Source organism: Podarcis melisellensis (assembly GCF_964234715.1).
Source record: "Podarcis melisellensis genome assembly, chromosome: 4".
Lineage (NCBI taxonomy): Eukaryota > Metazoa > Chordata > Lepidosauria > Squamata > Lacertidae > Podarcis > Podarcis melisellensis.
The window spans coordinates 91,920,327-91,944,538 of NC_138531.1; the positions used below are offsets into that span (position 1 = coordinate 91,920,327).

A 24,212-nucleotide genomic window follows, 5' to 3' on the forward strand; every position below is an offset into this window, starting at 1 on the left:
AATGCAACAATGAGCTAAGGTTGCTATTCGAGAATGTCAGAAAACAATTTTCTGGAATGAGAGATTGTAATAGGCCAGGCTCACCTCTCTATAAGGGAAGGGGAGACCAGTGCAGGGATTTAGGAGGCGTGAAGCAGAGCACAAAACACAAGGGAAAACTAAGTTTGTTACATGGCCATTTGGAATGTGTGAGCGAAGCAATGTAATTCTGCCTCCTGTTGCTGTGAGCACAAATGGGGAGGGTTGATTACAGTCTCTCCACTGAGTGCTAGATTAAGGTCCTTCAAGTAGATGGCAAACCTAATATTGCAATTTTAATTTGCGCTGCGGCGGTGCTGTGGCTGGGTGTGGGTGGGTGTTGTTGAGGTCTAGTAGCAATTCACTTGGCACTCGACGGCATGAATTTCAAGCGTGGCGACTTGTCTTGTTTCTTGCAGGATTTAAATATTCAGAGACACTATCAGCAGTGAAGATCAAATAAACATGCGGTTCAAAATTAAGTGGTTTGTCTGTAGGAAGTCTTCTTCCTTCAGCTCTGCAAACATTTTCTTTTTAAAGGGAGCCTCCCACTCTCTTCGCATCCACTTGCAGATAAACGTTTGAGAGCATTGCCTGGGTGGATATATGGATGGCTGCAAAATCCAGAACTTCAGTGCCGGACATATATATCCATATCTAATTAAAGAACAACAAATATATATTATTTGCTGTTCAGTTTGATACAGTGCCATCCATGTATATGTTGCTTTATAAAGTGACATATTAAATAATCTTTCCTGACCATCTGCTGTATTCCTCCTGATAGCACAACTCATTAAGGTTTGTGAAGAAAATGAGTGTGACTGAAAAGGAGGGCAAGGTCTGCTGTAGCATTAGGGTGGCACTGAGAATGCCAAGGTTGCAGGTTCAATCCCTGTATAGGACAGATGCATATTCCAGCATTGCAGGGGCTTGGACTGGATGATTCTTAAGGTCCCTTCCAGCTCTAAAATTCTATGATTCTATGATTATTCTTCAATTGGGTGAATGTGTGACCCAGATCATGGGTTCATCTAACTGAGTGTTGTCTCGTCTGACCAGCAGTGGCTCTTGGGAACATTAGACAGAGGTCTTGCCCACACCATCCATCTAAATCATATCTCTGAGAATTGTCATTTGGGAAAGGTAATGGGAACTGTAGCTCTGTGAGCGTGAATTGCAGTTTCTGCTATTCTTTGGGGGAACCAGTGGCGTAGCGTGGGTTGTCAGCACCCGGGGCAAGGCAAGTAATTTGCGCCCCCTAACCCGTGGATTTGCGCCCCCTAACCCGTGGATTTGCGCCCCCTAACCCTAACCCCCAGATGTTGCGCCCGGTGCGGCCGGCCCCCCCCTGCACCCCCATGCTACGCCACTGGGGGGAACCCATATATGTTATGGGTGCAACGGGGGTCTTTTCTGTCACCTGCTCTCTTATCCTTTTAGTCGAAGGGTAAAACAAAAAGCAAAAACCCACCATTTTTATTTTACGTATTCATTATTGCATCTATATCCTACCTTCCCTTCAAGGAGTTCACACTTCTCCCCCTCTCCATTGTATTCTCACAACCACCCTGTGAGGGGGTTAAGCTGAGAGAGAGCGACCTGACCCCATCCTCCGGGAATGTACATCAAATAGCCCTGCCCATTAAGGTGACCACAACAAGCATCTGATGAAAGTGCAAGATTTTGACAAGTTCATTTAAGTATTTTTTCTTTAATGTGCTGAGAGACTGTTGCAGTTGCTGTGAAGTACTGATCTGGGTGATGATGATGATGTAAGAGTACCTGTATTTTTGATCAACTCACTGTTTCAACACACTAGGTGGTTGCCATTACAAACAACTAAATGGAACTATGTTACAGTTTTGCCTGGAAAAGGGAACAAATCTCTTTGCTTATTAAAAAGGTTAAAAAGATTTTAATGCTTGCATTGAGCACCCTGGGTGAATGCTTTTCAATGTGCTGCCTTGCATCTTAAGATACACGAGGAAACCCACACTTTTCCAGTAGCTGCCAACACCAAGACCCTGAAGTTTCATTGGTGGTGGTGGGAGACATAAGCAGCTACAGAACAGAACTGGAAACTGGAAAGTTCACTTCCCTTGTCTTGGAATTCAAGTCACACCTGCTCCCCACTTTAACCTTTTCCAGATGTAACCCTTCAGATTGTTACCCGAAGGCCCCCCCCCAATATAATCACTGGTCGCAATCTGTTTTATGGAATACATTTCCTTTATCAGTTTGTGAAGAAGAAGAAGAAGAAGAAGGAGGAGAAGAAGAAGAAGTAGAAGTTTGGACTTGATATCACTACCCTAAGGAGTTTCAAAGGGGCTAACATTCTCTGGTCACACTTCTCTGAAGTCTCTCAGCCTCACTCACCTCACAGAGTGTTTGTTGTGGAGGAGGAAGGGAAAGAAGTGTGACCAGCAGCTACATGTGAAGGAGTGGGGAAGCGAACCCGGTTCACCAGATTACAAGTCCACCATTCTTAACCATTACACCACGCTGGCTCCACCCTCCGGAGCCGTCCAAGCCATTTTGCCACCCGGAACAAAGGGCAAGATGGTGCATTGCCTATTCTGTGCACAAAAACTGATTAGAATCGTAGTTGAATCTTCTGTCAGCACTGGTGATGGAATAGAGTTCTCCACCACACCCTAGGGCAGCAAGCTAGCTTAGGGGTTGCAGGGCAGACCTCATGGCACACATTTCTAGCCTCTTTCTGCCCCTCAGAATTTGCCCCTGAGGCAACTGCCATATTGTGTCTCATGGAAGAGCCCAACCTTCAGAGGTTATTGAACTCCAACTCCCATCAGCCCCCAGCCTGCATGACCGGTGGCCATCGGTGGTGGGATCTGTAGTCTAGCAACTTCCAGAGACCCAGAAGTTCTCCATCGCTGCGGTAAAACATTTCAGAATGCTGCCTCTTAGTACTGAAGATGCCCAATTGTTGTCTTAAACAAGTTATGCAGCTCTGGCCTTTATCTTGGTCTTTTCCAAACCCAGAACCTTTTTATCATCTTGCAGGAATATTGATCTTCAGTCGTGCAGTAAACATGCCCAATTTGTTCTTCCTGAACTAACACAACAATGACAGTGCATGCTGGCCCATTTCCTACGTTTGTTATTTGTTGTTCAGTGTCTTCTTGCTGCTGATTCTCAAGAGCCCCCTGTGGGGAAGAGTGAAGCCAAACGCTCTCCTTTAAACCTGTTTGGATTTTAGGTGCTGTCGGAACACACTGTGATATTTTAAAGAACGGGTCTGAAGACATGGCTCTGATGACTGAGTTGCTTAACTGAAAGATCTCACGGGTCAAACAAGGTATTGCTTGCAAATGCACGCACTGAAACTCTGTGCTTTAAAAAGAAAGAAAGAAGAAGCAACGAAGGAATAGTAATATATTTATTAGTTGCTTTTTGCACTGAAGTGTCTCAAAGCAACTTGCATAGTAAAAATAGAAATAACGAAACACATGCACATAAGAACCTGATATGAAAACCGTAATGGCACCAGAGCTAAAGTGCTTGTCTCATGTGTGTCTCTGTGTGAGAGAGTGTGCATGTGCATGCGTGTAACAAATCCTACACACTCTACTTAAAGGTAAAGGTCAAGGGACCCCTGACCATTAGGTCCAGTCATGGCCGACTCTGGGGTTGTGGCGCTCATCTCACTTTATTGGCCGAGGGAGCCGGCATACAGCTTCCGGGGTCATGTGGCCAGCATGACTAAGCTGCTTCTGGCGAACCAGAGCAGCGCATGGAAATGCCGTTTACCTTCCTGCCGGAGCGGTACCTATTTATCTACTTGCACTTTGATGTGCTTTCGAATTGCTAGGTTGGCAGGAGCTGGACCGAGCAACGGGAGCTCACCCCGACGTGGGGATTTGAACCGCTGACCTTCTGATCGGCAAGCCCTAGGCTCTGTGGTTTAACCCACAGCACCACCCGCCTCCCTCACACCCTACTTAAAAGAGCACAAAAAGGGCCACAGACATAACTAGTTACCTCCCAAGTAAAAACCGAATGCTTTTGCCTACAGCCCAAAAACTGACAGCAATGGCACCAGGCGTGCTTCCCCAGGGAGAACATTTCAGAAGCAGGGAACCGCCATTGAAAAGGCCCCTTCTGATCTCACCACTGTCCAAACAACCCTCTGATAGGGCGCATGGAGAAGGGCCTCCGATGATGAATGTCTGGGATGGCTCGTGTGGGAAGAGGCAGCTGTTAAGGTATCTCATTAATCTACCTGAGTTCTTTGAAAGTGTCAACATAGATAAAGGTGATCCAGTGTACTTGGAATTTATGTGCAGTTTCCATTATCTGGCACTACAAACATAAGTGCAGGTTGCTGAAGTGACAAGGTATTCTGTCGCTCACTTGCAAATCTACCAGCTTGTAGTTTATTGCAGAGTTTTTTTCTTTTTCGATAGCTGTGACATTCCTTTTTTCTGAATAACCTCTAATTGCACACTTTTTACGAGTGATTTTCATTGCTCAGAGGAGTCAATCGGTGTGAATCAGTGTTTGTAGCATCTGAAAGGAGGCCAGCCTAGAGCAGTGAATCAGTCCCCTAAGACAATGGAACACCACCACTGCCATGATGGCTGTGCAATACTTAGACCCATGTAATTCAGCTCTCTGTTCTCATGGTTGCCAGGTGGATGCCAATGAGAAGGCCGAGTGCATGTCCTGAGCACTGCAGTGCTCTCCTCACTTGTGATTCCCAGCCACTGATATAGAAAGGGATACTGCCTCTGACAGAGGTAAAACATATCTTGAAATCCCTACATTGGCTCCCAGTACGTTTCCAAGCACAATTCAAAGTGTTGGTGCTGACCTTGAAAGCCCTAAATGGCTTTGGTCCAGTATATCTGAAGGAGCGTCTCCACCCCCATCGTTATACCCGGACACTGAGGTCCAGCTCCGTTGGCCTTCTGGCAGTTCCCTCACTGCGAGAAGCCAAGTTACAGGGAACCAGGCAGAGGGCCTTCTCGGTGGTGGCACCCCCCCTGCGGAACGCCCTCCCACCAGATGTCAAAGAGAGCAATAACTACCAGACTTTTAGAAAACAGCTGAATGCAGTCCTGTTTAGGGAAGCTTTTAATGTTTGATGCATTACTGTATTTTAATATTTTGTTGGATGCCACCCAGAGTGGCTGGGGATGCCCAGCCAGATGGGTGGGGTATAAATAATAAATTATTATTATTATTATTATTATTATTATTATTATTATTATTATTATTATTATCCATTGTGACTAGTGACCATTGATAACCTTATCCTGGGACATTCTATACAAGATCTCAAAGTAGCTGTTTTACTACAAAGGAATTTCAGAAATAGACTGGAAAGAGAAGCTGCTGAATTGCAACTTATTACCAAACTTAAAACCGTGGAGAGACCTGGTCTGAACATGACAAAGCCATTTTTCACCTTCTCACCCCTTGCTTTTTCCTGTAAGACCTATTGCAGTTGTTAAGAGTCGTCAACAGGCTCATCACAGCTATCTGCCAATCACCCATTCCCACCACCCTTCTGAGTAATACCCCTCCCCACCTTCTCACTATATAGAAGGGTCTGGAAACTTCTGTTTCAGTGTATCTGAAGAAGTGTGCATGCACACGAAAGCTCATACCAAGAACTAACTTAGTTGGTCTTTAAGGTGCTACTGGAAGGAATTTTTTTGCTTATCCTCCATTATTTGTCTATTCCTCTTCTAAAGCCATCCAAGTTGGTGGCCATCACTATATCTTCTGACAGCCAATTCCATGGTTTAACAAGTCATAGGTTCTTTTGTCTGTCCTGAATCTTCCAGCCTTCGGTTTCCATCGGATGGCCCTGGGATCTGGTATTATGAGAAACAGAGAAAAACAGCTTTTCTTTATCTACAGTGTGTATAATCCTATCTCATCATCATTCCTTTTCTTGGGAAGTCCTGTCCCAGGGATGGGATACCAGACAAATATCATGGTGGACAAGGGAGACTCCATTCTGGGCTGGGAGAAAAATGAGACCATGAACTGAGCTTGTTTTGTGAGGATAATGGGACTTCCAAGCTGGATGACATTGGAAACTCCTGTTGCCCTTCAAGGTGCATTGGTGCCTGCCTGTTCCACTTCATCATTCTGGCATTAATGGGCCCACTGGGCTGCAGGACTTTAATTTAGTCCTTTTGGCTGCTGCATGCACACAGAAAATCAAATTCACCACCACTATCAATACATAAAAATATTTTAGGACCCCACAGAGATATATACCAAGTGCATAAACCAATCATCCTGTTGTTGCATTCAGAGTTTTAACAAAATGTAATGAACTGTTTAGGGAGAGGCTGATGACTATGGAAGAGTTGCAGGGGTTTTAATGTGCTGGCTGGTACAAATATATCTATCTAGGCTCAAAGCAGCTTCCAGAGTAAAATGATAATGAAACTGAAGTCTAATACAACAAAAGGACATCCCAACAATAAACAAAATCATTACCAAAGTTGGCATTCAAGTGGGGATCCCACATTCATCGTCATAAGTGTGGATTCTCCTTACTTTTCCTTCCCTGAGCTATGTTTATTTGGTCTGTATGCAAAGTAACTTTATTATGCTTTGGGTTATTGTCTGTTAGAACTGATGATAAAAAAAAAATTATATGGGGCAATTTGGATATAATCTAAAATCAGTTCCTACATGGACTCAAGGGCATCCTGATCAAATTTGCAGATGACACCAAACTGGGAGGGGTGGCTAACACCCCAGAGGACAGGATGACACTTCAAAACGACCTTGACAGATTAGAGAACTGGGCCAAAACAAACAAGATGAATTTTAACAGGGAGAAATGTAAAGTATTGCACTTGGGCAAAAAAATGAGAGGCACAAATACAAGATGGGTGACACCTGGCTTGAGAGCAGTACATGTGAAAAGGATCTAGGAGTCTTGGTTGACCACAAACTTGACATGAGCCAACAGTGTGACGCGGCAGCTAAAAAAGCCAATGCAATTCTGGGCTGCATCAATAGGAGTATAGCATCTAGATCAAGGGAAGTAATAGTGCCACTGTATTCTGCTCTGGTCAGACCTCACCTGGAGTACTGTGTCTAGTTCCGGGCACCACAGTTCAAGAAGGACACTGACAAACTGGAACGTGTCCAGAGGAGGGCAACCAAAATGGTCAAAGGCCTGGAAACAATGCCTTATGAGGAATGGCTAAGGGAGCTGGGCATGTTTAGCCTGGAGAAGAGGAGGTTAAGGGGTGATATGATAGCCATGTTCAAATATATAAAAGGATGTCACATAGAGGAGAGAGAAAGGTTGCTTTCTGCTGCTCCAGAGAAGCGGACACGGAGCAATGGATCCAAACTACAAGAAAGAAGATTCCACCTAAACATTAGGAAGAACTTCCTGACAGTAAGAGCTGTTTGACAGTGGAATTTGCTGCCAAGGAGTGTGGTGGAGTCTCCTTCTTTGGAGGTCTTTAAGCAGAGGCTTGACAACCATATGTCAGGAGTGCTCTGATGGTGTTTCCTGCTTGGCAGGGGGTTGGACTCGATGGCCCTTGTGGTCTCTTCCAACTCTATGATTCTATACTTCTATGATTCTACTTTGAGTTCCATATTGTACAGCTCGTGCATTGTTTAGAACTGAAGTAGGTCTCTCTTCTGTAAAAGCACACATTCATATGATACTAGATGTTGGCTATTTGGAGTTTAGTAGCGCTGCCGAGAGCTTGCTGGGGAGACCATGCATAACATGGAACTCAAAAATAACTTTAACAAGGTTTTAATAACAAAACAAAAGCTCCTTTTACACTAAAGATAACAACAACAAACCAGACCCAACCACCAACCCATCCCCCAGGGTAATGAGAGAGCTAGGTGCCGCTTCCTTATATACTATGCCCAAATGCTGACACAGCTTAATTAACACAACCTAGCAGCACCTGCTATGTTTCACAGCTGCAAGACTGGGTCTCGTTATTTGCCCTGGCCCTTAAAGACATACACAACTTGTGAAACAATAATGAACCTTCACATTTTACAGTGACCATTCAACATTATACTGGGGGAGCGGGGACTATTGCTAATGCCAAACCATTTAGCAAAACATTGCAACGTTTTTATGTTGCTATATTCAATTTTCCCTCTAATGGCATTTCAGGGTATTTCTGACTGATGAGATCCTTGATGCAGTTTTTGCTGAAGATGCTAAAACAAACTTTGAAAATATGAACAATTCCAAGTACTCGGTCTGGTATCTTCAAATTAAATCTGATCCTAAAAGAACTTTTTATCTGCAGGACTTAACTCTCTTCCCTGCTCTGTGAGATATGCATTTACTCAGTTCAGATTTCAAGCTATGTCTGTGGAATGTATGACCAGCAAATTATTTAAATTACTGTCTTTGTGTATGGAGATCAAACCAGATCTAACACTTGTGTGCTATATGCTCTATTGATATAATTCACCTAGGGATAGAATCTCCATTCATTCCAGAACATGGGCCACACAATGGGCTAACCTGAAAATATAGAAGTACAATCCAGCATCCCATTGTCTATTAAAGCCATCAGTCAAAAGACTGCCCAGCATCCTGTTATTACAGTGGTGAACCAGATCTTAGAATTGTAGAGTTGGAAGGGACCCCAAGGGTCATGTAGTCCAACCTCCTGCAATGCATTGCTTTAACCTTAATAAATTTGCCTAATCCGCTTTCAAAGCCATCCAAGATGGCAGCCATCACTATGTCTTGTGGGAGCAAAACCCATAGTTTAACTATTTACTAAATGAATAAGTACTTTCTTTTGTCAGAGGCAACATTAACCACCAAGAATCTTCTTATTAAGTAGATAAGAATTGGCCTTTACAGCTGTACAAAGACCTGGTCAAAGGAAACCCATTCATACTCCTATGCTAAGTCTACTTTAGTATGAACTTGCTTTGGGAAATAGTGATAGCTGAATATATTATCTTGTGGAGTACCTGATCAATTGGTGAAATGAAATCACTCCTCATTATCTGACATACACCGCTTATTTATATCAATAAGTTGTTCAATGTTTGTCCTTTTTGCTTTTCTTGGCTCCGTGTTTTTCTCTCAGAAAGATGCTTTTCCGTCAGGAGATGTTAGGTGAGATTCCAAATGTCTGTCTTTTTTATTCCAGCACCAAATTTAGTCCCTTGACATGATTGTTACAACAGCGATTTGCAAACATCCACAAGTGATTTTTTTTTTAAAAAAAGAAACAAACAGAAGCCTTGTAAATCTTTCTTTAAATAAACCTTCTTCCACCTTTCCTTGTGGCAATTGTGAATACCAACGAGCAGCAGAGGAGTGTTGTTAGTTTCTTTGTGTGCTAAGCCTTTTCATTTTAAACATTACATAATAAAAGACACCTAGTACTTATATAGTTCTATAGTAGTGTTGCCAATTACACATTGCCAGAAAAGAGGCAATGAACCTCTCACCCAAAGGATGAAAGAGGACGTGGATTTGCATAAAACTTTCATACATTGATGTATATAAAAAGGAACAAATTTAGCAGTAACTACTATGATTTCAGGGACGCAGGTGGCGCTGTGAGTTAAACCACAGAGTCTAGGACTTGCTGATCAGAAGGTTGGCGGTTCGAATCCCTGCAATGGGGTGAACTCCCGTTGCTTGGTCCCTGCTCCTGCCAACCTAGCAGTCCAAAAGCACATCAAAGTGCAAGTAGATAAATAGGTCCTGCTCCAGCGGGAAGGTAAATGGCGTTTCCGTGCGCTGCTCTGGTTCGCCAGAAGCGGCTTAGTCATGCTGACCACATGACCCGGAAGCTGTACGCCGGCTCCCCCGGCCAATAAAGCGAGATGAGCGCCGCAACCCCAGAGTCGGCCACGACTGGACCTAATGGTCAGGGGTCCCTTTACCTTTTACTATGATTTCAAGAGAGATACAGCACATCTGTATGCCTTCTGCATGCAGAGCAGATGCTCTACCAGTGGCCACTTGGCTCCCAAGCCCTGCTTGGCAGTCACTTCAGACTGCTGCCCATGGCCCAACCCTGACGCCTATTTGGAGAATGGTTGTGGTGTGACACACCTGGGACTATACCACTTTGACATTGAAGAGGGGATTGCATCTCCAAAACAGTCTCATATCTGTCTTTGGACACAGGTTTCTTTCCTGTTAAGAACAACTTCTTTAGGTTGCTCCACCAAAAGAATTACTGCATTGCAGGGAATTGGACTAGATGACTCTCGCGATCCCTTCCAACTCCATGATTCTATGACTCTGTTATTCTTAATCCTTCTGCAAAGTGGGACTTGAGGCTGATCTTCTAAGCTATTCTGGAGATACCTACAATGGGGTGTTTGGCACGAATGCCAGTGTGTGCCTAATTCATCAGCTCAAAACTAGCCCAGAGCAATTTTAGTTACTACTGCTCATTTCTCAAAGGCTGCCCATATTGATTAGTTTCCATGTTAGCATCTTCTTAGAAGGCTGAGCCATCAGGTCACTGTTGCTGAACAAATTAGAGAACCCGCAACAGCTGGGGTGGCCATTAAAAGGGAATTCGACAGCAATCCTCTTGAATCCGAGATGGGTACAGTCCCCTTGGGACTTAGTTAAGTTTCTTCTTTCTGATAGAAGAGAGAAGCCAAAATCCCTACAGGGCAATTTGCACAAAGAGCTGTAAGAAAACAGGAGTGGAGGGCAGCCGTGGAAAGAGATGCAAAGCTGGGATGCAACAGCAGAAGGTCAGAATTGAGGCCAGGTTTATGCAGTGTAAAATTGCAAAACATTAACGTTTTTCAAAGGAAAATGTTCCTTAAAAACAAACATCAGCTTAGAAGAAGCATTTGACAATGCAAAATAAGGTTCGCTAATTCATTGGACGTGCAGATGCAACATACACACAGAAACATTAAAAGTGTTGTACTGCTAAAGTAGCAGTGGACAGCCAGAGACCCAAGGGATGCATGTGGCCCTCAGCCTAATTTCCTGTGGCAGAAAGAGTGAGGGAGGAAGAAAATCGGGTGACCCTGTTTATTGCTGACCTGGCCCCATTCACCACCTGCTTGGGTCCTGCTCCCACCAGTGTGAAGTCCCTGACAGTTTTGACAGAAAATAGTTTCCCCACCCCTGAAGAAAAGTATAAGTCTTTAAACAAGGTTAAAACAGCCTGGCATAATCCAAAACAACAACCAAAACCACCGTCCAATATTTCAAAATGCATATGTTTTGTTACGGCAAGTGTCCAAAAGATAATTGCATATTATACTCCTCCTCACATCCTCCTCTACTTTAGGTCAGGGCGGTCTGTTCAACCGTTTCCAAATTACACCTTAATTGTGCACCATAGGTGTGTGACGTCTCCTAGAAATGATTCATGGGTTCATGCAGAAAACAAGACATTGTAGTTTCCAGTCAGTAGCCAATCAATTACTTCATCTGGTGAATATTGCCTCCAACATTGCAAAGGACATCTTGCACAGCACTGCTAGGTGTTTTCCCCCCGCTCTCTCCCAGGGCTGTTCTCCAGCATGTTATTGACATAATGATATTGCATTAGTGGTGGATTTATACTGGAACATCCACACATCATTCTGATTATCCAATGTTATTGCATCAGTGTTGTCTGGAGGATCTTTCTTGGGCTATAGCGCAACAAAAGTGGGTCAGTCAACAGCTCCCCCCTCCCCCCGGGAGCATTTGTGATCTTAAAAAGCTATTCAATTTCAGCAGGAAGTTACCAGGCAGAAACTGATTAGAAACTAGACAGCAGGGTGACCTGCAAACAGTATTGAAACAGTATTGAAAGCTGAATTGTTTAACCACTCCGATACCAACGTGAACACGAGTCATCATGAATGCACAATAAAAAGAAGGAGCCCACAGAACATGGTCATAATGAAAGACATAAGCTCAGTTACTAATTGAAATGGTTATTTTTGAAAGAAATGGCTGAATCCTTCCACTAACAAATAGTGGTGGTGGGGGATGAGTGTTCAGACCCCTGGGCTCTCACTTGTGGGGTGCCTCAGGGTTCTGTCCTCTCCCCCATGCTTTTCAACATCTACATGCAGCCGCTGGGAGAGATCATCAGGGGGTTTGGGCTGGGTGTTCCATCAGTATGCGGATGATACCCAGCTCTACCTCTCTTTCAAATCAGAACCAGTGAAGGCGGTGACGGTCCTGTGTGAGTGTCTGGAGGCAGTTGGAGGATGGATGGCGGCTAACAAATTGAGATTGAATCCTGACAAGACAGAAGTACTGTTTCTGGGGGAAAGGAGGCGGGCAGGTGTGGAGGATTCCCTGGTCCTGAATGGGGTAACTGGGCCCTTGAAGGACCAGGTGCGCAGCCTGGGAGTCATTTTGGACTCACAGCTGTCCATGGAGGCACAGGTTAAATCCGTGTCCAGGGCAGCTGTGTACCAGCTCCATCTGGTACGCAGGCTGAGACCCATTCTGTCTGCGGACTGCCTCACCAGAGTGGTGCATGCTCTGGTTATCTCCCGCTTGGACTACTGCAATGCGCTCTACGTGGGGCTACCTTTGAAGGTGACCCGGAAACTACAACTAATCCAGATCGCAGCAGCCTGACTGGTGACTGGGAGCAGCCGCCGAGACCATATAACACCGGTCTTGAAAAACCTACATTGGCTCCCAGTACGTTTCCGAGCACAATTCAAAGTGTTGGTGCTGGCCTTTAAAGCCCTAAATGGCTTTGGTCCAGTATACCTGAAGGAGCGTCTCCACCCCCATCGTTCTACCCGGACACTGAGATCCAGCACCGAGGGCCTTATGGCGGTTCCCTCACTGCAAGAAGCCAAGTTACAGGGAACCAGGCAGAGGGCCTTCTCGGTAGTGGCGCCCTCCCTGTGGAACGCCCTCCCACCAGATGTCAAAGAGAACAACAACTACCAGACTTTTAGAAGACATCTGAAGGCAGCCCTGTTTAGGGAAGCTTTTAATGTTTAATGTATCACAGTATTTTAATATTCTTTTGGAAGCCTCCCAGAGTGGCTGGGGAAACCCAGCCAGATGGGCGGGGTATAAATAATAAATTATTATTATTATTATTATTATTATTATTATTATTATTATTATTATTAACAAATATTAGCTGTATGCACTCTTTGCAGCCCTGCAAAAGTTGGTTTTTTTTTGGGGGGGGGAACCACTGTCAAATAAGGTAGGGTGGCCATACATCCGGAATTTCCCGGACATATACGGGAAATTTTGTATCTTATTTTTAAGATTTTGCACAAAAATCAAACAACCTTTGTCTCTGGATTTTCAGTTTTTGAAATATGGCAACCCTAATTAGGTGTTGGTGGGATTCTGTATCTCAAAACAATGGAGAGCGACTACCTGTTGTTGTTGACAGTACTGAACTAGATGAAGTGACTTGGAATAAGGCAACTTCTTATGTTACAATGGATGAAGGGAAGATCAAATTCCCACCCCATATAACTGATATTGATATAAAATCCTGCAAGCATTTACTACAAAATCCAATTATTGTCTTGTTTTCATTTGCCTATTACGGTAAGTGGAACAGCGCAAGAACTAAACAATCGTGCCCCTGAATTCTCAGCCCTACCGATTAAATTTGGCCCTCACTATTTAACTGACAAAAGCTTTAAGTTGATTCATTTACTGAGCTAAACAACCGTAACTTGGAGTTCTAATTTAAACCCCTCCCTCCAAAAGTACGTCCCTTTTCTATGTGTTACTTAAATATCCTCAGGATCTCTCCCGAATCGCAAGGCTGCGAGGCTTATTTCAAAAAGTTAAATGATCAGTTAAAATCAGGAAAGTTACCGTGAACAACGACAAAACCCACTCATTTGTCAATGACTCTGCGTAACTTGACTCAGAAACAAAACAGCTTGGCATTTGATGACCCCCTCCCCCAACACACTAAGTTCAAAAGCAGCTGATGAGGTGGGGTGGAGAGCCTTTGTTTAAAATCATTTTTGTCACCATAACAACGAAAAAGAGCAATAAAACAATATCATGACGGCACTGCGTGACATTATTCAATTTCCCTACAAAGCAGGAGAAAACGATCAGGGTCCATTTGGAAGAAGCATAATGGCGAAATGGCAAAGAAATCCCAGTGAATCTCTTCATTATCTGTCTTGGATACTTTCCATCTCATTCTTCCCTGTTCTGGCTCAGTTGCTCCCAAGGTCTGCTTCATCTCAACCGGTGATCCCATCACTTTGTGTTACAGCATTCCAACAAGTAATTTTCTTTTATAAAAAAAATAGAGAGATAATGAAGTCATACATTTTCAGCTGTAAAAGAACTGGCTGATTTTCATTCTTCTTATAGAAAAGCTCGATAAAATGATTTTAAAGAGCTCCTTCTGTCTAACACCTCTTTTGATCAGTCCTATGTATGCTTTTGTTCCCCACAATCCTGCATAGGAGTGCTGTCCATTAAACATGACAGTTGACAGAGTAACAGAGCGAACAGACTAAGGAGAGTTTGGTTCTCTAGATGTTGCATGACTCCAACACTCAACAGCTCCAGCGAGCATGGCCAGTGACCAAGGATTATGGGAATTGTAGTCCAACAACTTCTGGAGGGTCAAAAGAGGACGCTACTTTGCACATGCTGAATCATATGTGTAAATGCAAATACAGAAATGACTTCCATAATTTAAAAAGAAAGTCATAGTGGGACCTTAAGTGCCTTTTTTAAGTGAAGATTTTCTGGATAGGTTGTGAAATTATTTTTTGTTTGTTTTTATTGTTGATATTTTCTTCTTCTTCAGTCACCCATAGGAAATGATTCATAAATGGAATGGAGTGAGTCAGTAATAAACTTGCAGCCTACTCTTCTCTCATCTTATTGTTATTTATCTTCAAACTGGACTCGAACAGGACAAGTCTCCCAATGGAGAATAACTTCCAATAAAGGCCTGTCCCCTGCCATGCCTGTCAAGTACATGGTTGTCCTATATAAAGTGGGGTGCATGGACACCCTAAAGGCAATGCCGAGTGTGTAGTTCAAGACCTCCCCTCACAACATAGTTCTCAATGTCCTTGAAGCAAGCCAGGCATTGGCAGGCATTAATGCTATTACCGCTCTCAAAGACAATGTGGTCTGTACCCAGAAGACACATTAGAATTTTGTTTGTGCTTTGGTCACCATATGCTGCCTGCTTAATTCTTTGGAAAATTTCCAGCAGGGGCCAACATGCACCTGCCAGAGAAGGCTTATTGACTGCCTGCTGCCCTGCTTTGCATAGGATGAATAAGGAGCACAGTGTGATTCTCAAACACCTGCTTTAGAGCTCAGTGAAGCCACTCTGTAGACCTCCAGACAGATGCATTCTGGATTCTGGATATAATACAGAGCCATCATTCCAGTAGTCACTGATAATTTGTCTAGCCCCCTTAGAGATCACAGGTCCTTATACAGTGGTACCTCAGGTTACAGACGCTTCAGGTTACAGACTCCGCTAACCCAGAAATAGTACCTCGGGTTAAGAACTTTGCTTCAGGATGAGAACAGAAATCGCATGGTGGCGGCGCGGTGGCATCGGGAGGCCCCATTAGCTAAAGTGGTACCTCAGGTTAAGAACAGTTTCAGGTTAAGAACAGACGTCCAGAACGAATTAAGTTCTTAACCTGAGGTGCCACTGTAATAGAAGTGGAAACATGTGGTCCTGGCGAGTATTAACCGCTTTCAGTTTTAACCTGAGGATTGTCATTTGCCCAGTTATTTTGATTTAAATTTATTTGAATTAATTTTGGGGTGCATTTTAATTGATTGCTTGTTTTTATGCATATTGTATTATTTATATGTTAGCCACTCTGAGCCTGGTTCTGACTGGGGAGGGTGGGGTACAAATAAAGTTATTATTGTTGTTTTTGTTGTTGTTGTTATTATCATCTTAGAATCAGAATCATAGAATTTTAGTTGGAAGGGACCACAAAAGTCATCTACTCAAACCCCCTGCAATGCAGAAATATTTTGCTCAAAATGGGGCAGGACCCACTTATGTGGCCATCATTATCTTTATGTGGGGGGAAATTCCATAGCTCAGCTGTGCACTATTCAAATAAATACTTTCTTTGTCACACTTGTATGTTACCAGTACGTGCATCGTGTTCTTACCTGCATGTGCTGATGCAGAAACAATTCTAGCTTGTATCAAAACATAACATCAAATCTGTCCTAAGTCTATTATTTGACCTGGTCTTGAAAAGATTCAGATAACCACCTGCCTGATTCAGATATATAAAACCCTGCCTAACCACCACATATCTTCCCTGAAATGTCTGTTTCTTAGATGCAGCTGTGTATGATTGCCAGCTAATAGAATTTCCAGCAAGAAGCAATTTTAGATGAGAAATCTAAATTGAGCAAATGAGAGAAGTTCCCTGAATCGATAATAATAAAAAAAAATCGCTCTGGTGATGTTTTCCTCATAAAGATAGCATTTAGAGCAAAAGCTCCTTGGATGGGCAATGTGGGACATAATCCTCTCTTCTTAAGTTGAAGGAAGAATGATGGCTTATTGAAAGTGCACATGTTTTGGATGTAAAAGGTCCAGGGTGCAAATTCTGACATATCAGGTAGGGCTGCGAGACTCTTGCCCATGGCAAACAGTTTCTGCAAATAAATTGGAAATTATTCTAAAAGGAATCAATGTGTGTTTGTGTGTGGGAGCATTCTATTTCCCCTTGGTTTCTTGTTGAGAGCCAGTGTGGTGTAGTGGTTAGGAGTGGTGGACTTGTAATCTGGGGAACCGGGTTCACGTCTCCGCTCCTCCACATGCAGCTGCTGGGTGACCTTGGGCTAGTCACACTTCTCTGAAGTCTCTCAGCCCCACTCACCTCGCAGAGTGTTTGTTGTGGGGGAGGAAGGGAAAGGAGAATGTTAGCTGCTTTGAGACTCCTTAGGGTAGTGATAAAGCAGGATATCAAACCCAAACTCTTCTACCCTCTTGAAGGTGTTTTACACCAATCTGGCTGGTGAAAGGACTATAGTTCAACAGCAGAGCTCATGCGTTCCACACACAAGGTCCTGGGTTCAATCCCTGGCATCTCCCACTAAAACACCCTTCACTAAACTGGTCCCCTCCACCTGTTTGGATTACAGCCAAGCTGGCTGGAGCCGATGGGAGTTCTAGTTCAAAGCATCAAGAGTGCACCAGGTTAGCAAATGCTATGGTGAAGGATATTACGGCTGGGAAATAAGTCTACTGGAGAGTAGAGCGTTTGGTGGTATTCAGCGAAAGTTTACTCAGAGCAGACCTATTGAAATTAATGAACCTCACACAGATCAATTTCAATTGGTCTACTCTGAGTAAAACCTAGCTGAACACCATCCTATCCAGCCTTTCTCAAACTTGGGTTCCCAGGTGTTCTTGAACTACAAATCCCAGCATCCCAGACCACTGGTCACGCTGGCTAGAAATGATGGGAGTTGTAGTCCAACAACATCTAGGGAGCCAAGGTTGAGAAAGGCTGGCGTTAGACATTCTAATGATTTAACTTAATATATGGTTGCTTTAACAAAGGCGACTCTTAACATTTTGCTAGGCATATCTGTTTGGAGAATTGGTGCGAATGGGAGGATGCCTTCATTTGGCATTTCATTCACCCAGTAATGTTTTCTGACTCACATAATGATGACAAGATGGAGGACTTGGATGATGCTTGAAGATAATGAAGCTATAATGGTTGTCAAGAGTATGAAAAGTGGGAAAGTATGACTTGCATTTTACAGGCGCCATACACGGTAAATTAAAGTCAATAAGTTTCCAGACAATGGCAGCATCGAGGTCGACTTTTATTTATTTAGATAGTGCATTGAAGTCCTCCCTCTCTCCATCCTTCTTATTTGTGTACTTAGTGGCACGTCGGTTTTTGTTTAGCTTTTCACTTGTGAGCTTTCGGGAACAGTGACAGCTTCTTTAGTCTTTTGGAAACTTTGGATGCCAACTGCATAATTTTGCTCATTGAATTTTTTGCATTGTAAGGAATGTCGTGACGGACTGAGCAATGGAAAAGAACACGGAACGCCAGTGATTTTTGTCTAGATGGAGATGAGTAGGTGGCTAAGAGATCGAAAAGAGTATTTCAACTCTTGTACCCTGCTTCAGTGGCTTAAGGCTGTGAAGCAGGCTATAAATCTGTAGAAATAAAATAAATATTACTCGGATGGGTAACTGGAAGAGGGTTTCAGCATAAGATGAGGTCCCACTAGAAGTTCAGATCAATGAATCTGCACACATAGGAGCCACTGGGTAGGAGAATAATTGCTTCCCAAGTGGAGTAAACTTGATTACAGCAAGGGTAGTCAACAACAACAACAACAACAATAATTTATTATTTATACCCCGCCCATCTGGCTGGGTTTCTCCAGCCACTCTGGGTGGCTTCCAACAAAACACTAAAATACAATAATCATGCACTTTGGGCATGAGAACAATGGGTGTGTTCTCAATCCTCCTTCTAAGATGCTGTCTCTGAAATTGTGAAAGGGGCTGCTAGATGTTTTATTTATTATTAAACTTCTATCCCACTCATCCTCCCAAAGGAGCACAGGGCAGCAATGACTAATGCTTCAATGCTAGAGCTGTATCATCATCATCAAACAACTTACATCCTGCTTATATGCAAAAGTGGCTTCTAAGCGGTTTATAAAATCCACCCATAATTAAAATACACAATAGAGACATCACCTTGCCAACAAAGATCCGTATAGTTAAAGCTATGGTTTTCCCAGTAGTGATGTATGGAAGTGAGAGCTGGACCATAAAGAAGGCTGATTGCTGAAGAATTGATGCTTTTAAATTGTGGTGCTGGAGGAGACTCTTGAGAGTCCCATGGACTGCAAGAAGATCAAACCTATCCATTCTGAAGGAAATCAGCCCTGAGTGCTCACTGGAAGGACAGATCCTGAAGCTGAGGCTCCAATACTTTGGCCACCTCATGAGAAAAGAAGACTCCCTGGAAAAGACCCTGATGTTGGGAAAGATTGAGGGCACAAGGAGAAGGGGACGACAGAGGACAAGATGGTTGGACAGTGTTCTTGAAGCTACCAGCATGACTTTGACCAAACTGTGGGAGGCAGTGGAAGACAGAAGTGCCTGGTGTGCTCTGGTCCATGGGGTCACAAAGAGTCGGACACGACTAAACGACTAAACAACAACAAATTAAAATGCACAATAAAGCAAACAATTAAACATCACAAAAATTCAAACAGTAAGGGAGAAAAACCCAATTAAACAATAAAATCACAAGTTCAGGGGAATGCTTGCCTAAACAGGTGTATTTTGAGGAGCCGGTGGAATGCCAATACTGATGCCAACATTTCAGTTTTACTTGAATTGGGTTGCACTGAACTGAGTTTTATATCAGCATGTAGAAAATATGAGTTATGAGGCAGGAAGTACCTTTATTAAATCTCACCTCATCTATGAGCTGATTGGAGGGTCTGGTGATAATTTTTCCTCCCGTGTTTGCATCCTTCCTGGCACTTACTCCAAAGCAGGGATGTCCAGTGTGGCACCCTTCAGGTGTTGTTAGACTCCAACTTCCATCAGCCCCAGCCAGCATTTTGAATAGCCAAGGGAGTTGTAGTTCAGCAGCATCTGGAAGACTTCGCATTGGGTCCCCCTACTCTAAGGAGTTTTCTGTGTACATCATATCAGTCACCTTTTCAGTACAGTGAACTCAGGTTAACTCGGGTTAAGTACTTAATTCATTCTGGAGGTCTGTTCTTAACCTGAAACTGTTCTTAACCTGAAGCACCACTTTAGCTAATGGGGCCTCCTGCTGCCGCCGTGCCGCTGGAACACGATTTCTGTTCTTATCCTGAAGCAAAGTTCTTAATCTGAAGCACCATTTCTGGGTTAGCGGAGTCTGTAACCTGAAGCGTATGTAATCTGAAGCATATGTAATCCGAGGTACCACTGTACTTTTTTTTTTAATCCTAGTAGCTCTGGGTGGCATGTACTGCGGTCTTCCTGCCCACTTTTATCCTGAGAACCACCTTTTGAGGTAGATTAGGTGGAGATAGAGTTGATCCAAGCTCACCAAGCAAACTTCATGTCTGAGTGGGGGATTTGAACTGGGGTTTTCCTCTGTCCTAGCCTGAGATTCTAACCATTGCATCATATGCATTTTCCCACTATGGTATTCAGAGCTAAAACTAGGCAGCATACATACCTAACAATAAAGCTAAACAGCCAGAATGAGATTATTTATTTTAAATCAATGAAGCAAAGCAACAAACCATCTGTAAATTACAAGACCTAGTGTGTTCTCAAGACGCCGTAGGAAGTTATATTTACTAAATTTCTAGCCTGACAACGGTCCCCAAAGTAACTGGCATAATAAAGACACAATATGCAGTACTAAAGAAACAAGGGGTAAAGAAAAACACATTAGAAAAACAGAGCAACATCATAACAAACTAACAGGTAACTAGAGACTACAACATTTTATAAAAACACAGCAATTCTGTTTAAGACAGCTTTAAAAAAATCTAGGCTGCCTGACAGAAATGAATTGTTTCTGCCAGCCTCCTGAACGGACTAGACCTGGCAGAGTTCTTTACGGGACGGACATCCCATAATCTGGAGACCATCAACAACAAATTCTTGTTTCTAGTGCCACCAAACCTTGCTTCAGGAGATTGTGGCATCTCATCAACCAAACCTCCAACCACTGCAAGTTAGGAATAGGGATGTGTAAGGAGCAGTAGTGTAGCAACAAATTCTGAACTGCAGGGTCCCTTCATGATAAGTCACAATTGCACCCCCTGATAGCCACACTCTCTCGTAGCTGCATTCCCTGCTAACATTATACAACCTTCTAAGATTATACAATAAAAATGAACTTTCAATCTCTTACTCTGGAGTTCTCTTGAACAATGAATGCAGGCGGAGGGTATATATTTTTTAGGTTCAGCAAGAAGAAGATCAAAAGGTGGTTTGCTGTTTTTTGCAGAGTAAATTACAGCTCACAGAGAGCACATCACATACTCGGAGCAAAAGGTTTTTTTATGGTTTTTTAGAGCAAGCTAAAGCAGCTTTAAAAAGTTTCAGTAATGCAGCCCAAAAGTGAAAATAAAAAAAGTTAGAGGGTAGAGACATAAGCATGCAGAAATGAAATGCCCCCCTCTCCCATTTCAAAATTCCAGGGTCCTTACCAAAGTTACAGGAATTTGCCTACAAATGAAGCCTGTTTCAAGCACTTCTCTGGAGATTGGAGTGGGAAGGGAAGGAGGGAGCACAATCTTAAGATAGCCCAGAGCACCCTTAGCAATGGATGTTCTAGCATGAAATTGCTAAACTGCCTGAGGGAAACTCCTTTGGTACTGCAGATACTGAACTATTATTAGGCTCATTCATTAGCTACTTATAGGACAATAAATGCCACAACTTTGCAGCGACGAGGCATAAGTAAATGCTAATCATCACTTTTTAGGAGCTGAGTTCTCAGGATGCTTACACTGGGACTCTGCTCATCTGAAAGTAATGGACCTACAACATCCCTGTGATCCCAGATGACTATACCCCTGATATGGAGGCACTATTTTTGTCCTGTCCTGTGTTGGTTGCAATCAGCAGCGTTTCTGTTCAGCTACAGTTCAGCTTCTATTAAAACCCTTTGTTATTTGTCTTGATATCCACTGTAAAAGGTAAAAGTAAAGGGACCCCTGACCATTAGGTCCAGTCACGGACGACTCTGGGGTTACGGCGCTCATCTCGCTTTACTGGCTGAGGGAGCCGGCGTTTGTCTGCAGACAACTTCCGGGTCATGTGGCCAGCATGACTAAGCCGCTTTTGGTGAACCAGAGCAGCGCACGGAAACGCTGTTTCCCTTCCCGCTGGAGCAGTACCTATTTATCTACTTGCACTTGACGTGCTTTCAAACTGCTAGGTTGGCAGGAGCTGGGACCAAACAATGGGAGCTCACTCTGTCACAGGGATTTGAACTGCCGACCTTCTGATTGGCAAGTCCTAGGCTCTGTGGTTTAACCCACACAGTGGCGTAGCGTGGGGGGTGCAGGGGGGGCCGGCTGCACCGGGCGCAACATCTGAGGGTTAGGGTTAGGGGGTGCAAATCCACGGGTTAGGGGGCGCAAATTACTTGCCTTGCCCCGGGTGCTGACAACCCACGCTACGCCACTGAACCCACAGCGCCACCCGTGTCCCGATATCCACTGTGGCCACAGCTAATTATGTCATTAACTTCAGGGCATTTCAGTGGAAGAGAAACATTTTAAAAATGCAGAAAATACTGTAGTTATTCATGTAATATTCACGGACTAAACCCCCACCCCCAGCAATAGTGAATACCACTCGCATTCCTTCTTTGTGATTTCTATTCCTGGCCTTGGGCGAACATGCAGATTGTGGCAACACCCACTTCCATTTCTGTGTCTCATCCAGTTTTCCTATGGTAAAGAACTTCACCCAGAACAACTTTGAAAGAACATATATATCTATAAACAGATAAATTACAGAGCTTTATTCAGATAAAAATCTGAGCCAGAGAAGAAGGTGAGTGGTGGTCTCTGTGTTGTAGTCAAGACAAGCAGCATGTTCTGCTAAGGTCATTAGAATCATTACAGTGCTTGGTGACAATTCTGTAACAAGCAGGAATAACTGAGCAGTAAGTTTGCTGCACTAAGTCCATAATCTGAATCACTTTCACAGGGCTTAATGTGATTTTCTATGTACCTAGGTAGGTAAGCTTTGTCTCCCCAACGTTAGATAAGCACTGGCCTAGCTCGGAATTTCTTAAAGGCAAATGACTGGGGAGGGGAGTCATAGTAGGAGTTGGTAAAGGCATTTCGCTAACTGTACCAGGGTGTTAGCTGTGTCAGGTAGTAGGTCCCATATGACGGGGCCTTTTCCACACACACTGCTAAGAAGCCAGCTGGCTGTTGTTTGTAATGCATAATTCAAAAGCTTGTTTCAGACAAATTCATTTTAGCATGAAATGTGCAGAGACACCTGTATGCAGGGTGAGGCTGATCACAGTTGATTCCAATCCTTCCTCAAAGCATCATAAAGACCTCATAACAACCATATGAGGTAGGGAGAGAGAGAGGGGAGGGGGTAGAGGTGTCAGCCAAAGGTCATTCAGCGAACTTCATTATGACAATTATTAATAATCATATTTGTCTTTCAACCTTCATCCAAGGGCTTAAGTGTCACCCTGTTGACCTCTCTCTTAGGCCTTCTCTAGAACCCTATTTGATCCCCTCGTCTATTTTATTCCCTTACTTTCTCTCTCCTTTTATTTTCCCATATTCTTTCACAGTTCTTCTCTTCCCTTCTCTCTCTTTTTTAAGTAATATTTATTAAATTTTCCATTAAGAACATACAAATACAAAACAACTACAATAAAAACAAACACAAACAAAAAACAACAAGTATAATTTCAAAACTTATTTTCTCAACCTTATTTCCCCGACTTCCTCATACCTCACCGTTTTGTATTCTAGTTTCATTATCCCATCAGCAACTCCATTCCCTTATTTCCCAAAAGTTTCTTATTAATTCCATTCCTTTTCTTACTCTAATGTCTCTGAAAACCAATATTTTTAAATCCATGTCAATCTAGCATTCTTTAATCTTATAATAATTGTTAAGATAGTCCTTAAATTTCTTCCAATCTTCTTCCACTGTCTCTTTCTCCTGGTCTCGGATTCTGCCCGTCATCTCTGCAAGTCCCATGTAGTCTGTCATCTTCATCTGCCATTCTTCCAGAGTGGGTAGATCTGATGTCTTCCAATACTTTGCGATAAGGATCCTTGCTGCTGTTGTGGCATACAGAAACAAAGTTCTATCCTTCTTTAGCACCACATGGCTGACCATACCCAGGAGGAAGGCCTCTGGTTTCTTCAGGAAAGTGTATTTAAACATCTTTTTCATTTCATTATATATCATTTCCCAGAAAGCCTTAATCCTTGGGCATGTCCACCAGAGGTGAAAGAATGAGCCTTCATTTTCTTTACACTTCCAACATTTGTTATCTGACAAGTGGTACATTTTTGCAAGCTTGACTGGGGTCATGTACCACCTATATATCAATTTCATAATATTTTCTCTCAAGGCGTTACACGCCGTAAATTTCATGCCGGTGGTCCACAACCTTTCCCAGTCAGCAAACATAATGTTATGACCAATATCTTGCGCCCACTTAATCATAGCTGATTTTACTGTTTCATC

At 43.3% G+C, this 24,212-nt stretch overlaps 1 protein-coding gene and 1 long non-coding RNA gene across 2 annotated transcripts in view; one reads left to right on the forward strand and one right to left on the reverse strand.

The window, feature by feature from the left end:
• DLG2 (discs large MAGUK scaffold protein 2) overlaps positions 1-24,212 on the forward strand; it is an 852,330-nt gene that overhangs the window by 194,388 nt on the left and 633,730 nt on the right. The window lies entirely within an intron of this gene.
• LOC309369452 lies at positions 17,792-22,437 on the reverse strand. The gene is made up of 2 exons (XR_014168146.1): positions 22,332-22,437; positions 17,792-18,152 (listed from the first exon to the last, which is right to left on the reverse strand). It is a non-coding gene; the product is annotated as an uncharacterized lncRNA (long non-coding RNA).